The sequence below is a fragment of the Wyeomyia smithii genome, chromosome 2, assembly GCF_029784165.1.
Source record: "Wyeomyia smithii strain HCP4-BCI-WySm-NY-G18 chromosome 2, ASM2978416v1, whole genome shotgun sequence".
In the NCBI taxonomy this organism is placed as follows: Eukaryota; Metazoa; Arthropoda; class Insecta; order Diptera; family Culicidae; genus Wyeomyia; species Wyeomyia smithii.
The window spans coordinates 129,051,171-129,053,175 of NC_073695.1; positions in this window are offsets into that span (position 1 = coordinate 129,051,171).

A 2,005-nucleotide genomic window follows, 5' to 3' on the forward strand; every position below is an offset into this window, starting at 1 on the left:
AAAATCAGAGAATGCAGCTATAAAATTGAAGTTGGAAGATGAATTAGGTGCAAGCATTTTTAACACTAGCAAGATAGTCTGCGTCAATTTTACTCCTCGCTTATAGTGACATTGCCCTTTTCGTGCGAAAACGTTTTCGTTTGTCAAAAAACTGGATTCTGGTATCTGTTATGTATCTATGTGTTGACACCGTAAAGCTCGCTTATTCTCTGTCGGTCTATTTCCGCCACTGTTGTTGTGCCAATCACCGACGCCGGGGGAGGCGACTACACCCAGGACCCTAGCTTACACCCCGTTGATTAACGGACCGGCGCCAAGGGCTTTACTTCCTCATGCGACTTACGGCGTGGTCCCAGAGATTTTTCGCCTCAGAAAGTCTCCCGGGGTCGGCTAGGGTTAAATTTAGACCACGTGGGTTGGTTGTGAGCGGATCACGCCACCTCGAAACCATCGACCCCTATGTTGGCGTTGAGATTCGAACCCAGGCCACCAACGTGGTTGGTGGCTAGCCCCCCACCTAAAGCTCACTCATTATCAAATTTTAAACTAAAAACTAGCATTTTGAATGATTCAGAATTCATACATCAATTGAACGCAAAATAAAATTATTTTTTCAGGGTTAAAAATACCGGACAGTGAGATTGGTATTATAATATTGGTAGATATTCTGGTTACGGACGTTCGATCAAACTTTTCGGTTGGCAAATAAATATTTATCCATTCCCGGAAATTCGGTAGATATGGAACACAGTGTGAGCCAGTATGATTTAAGCTTTTTTGCTGCGAATTAGCACTGTCTCTAATAATAACCCTTAATAAATAATGAATAATTTTCTACACGCAAAACTTTTCCTTATTACTTAGAAGCAATAGCGCAAAATTTCCTTTTGGGTAACAAACCTATTACTAAAAAGGCAATAAAATTCTTCCCCAGTCAAGTAACAACACATACTGTCATATATTTAGCACGTGTTACGGGAGTACGACTATCTAATAATGATCGTTTCAACCACATGCAAGATTTTTTCTGTAAAAAACTGCTCCCTTTCCATCTCACGTAAAAAAAAATCACACACCGTCGCATATGTTGCACATGTTACAAGTTTCTTCAATCTCCAATTCATCCGGTGTGCGTGTATTAGTTCGCATATGGAGTAGAGAAAAAATATGACAAGAGCTGCCAAGCAGCATTTTCCCCCTCATAGAGTATGCAAACGTTGATGATTTCAAAGACTTGAAATGCGTCTTGAAATGACATCACGATCTGTAAACTGCGTTAGAGAAAAACAAAAACATTCGCTTTCTTGCAAGCTATCCAAAACACATATTCATTGGTTCATGGAACCTCATTTGCACCTGTTTGAAAATACAAAACTCGTGCCCATCCAGAACAATATTCGCAACTTCGGCAACTCTGTTCAGACAGTATAACATATTTTCATTTCAAGTAAACACTGGGGGACGAAACGAAAGTGTGTCTAATTAGACATTTGAGGTTGACGGGTGAGATTCTCATTATGTGTGGATGAAGGGGACAAAAATGAATCTGATCGTTGCATCAATACAAATGCAGCGAGTGAAGTCTTGCTAACACATGCATTGCGGTGCTTGGCTGTATGTTCTCCTGCAGAAACACATACAAGCGTGTGCCCGTCATAATTTTTGTTACTTTTCGGTTATTACTATTTGTGTATAATGCGCAGTCATAAGACACAATAAGTAATAAAAAATTGCCCTAAAGTAATAAAATGTTCCCCGTTTGCGTTGGGTGCATAAGTATAACTATAACTATAACTATAACTATAACTATAACTATAACTATAACTATAACTATAACTATAACTATAACTATAACTATAACTATAACTATAACTATAACTATAACTATAACTATAACTATAACTATAACTATAACTATAACTATAACTATAACTATAACTATAACTATAACTATAACTATAACTATAACTATAACTATAACTATAACTATAACTATAACTATAAC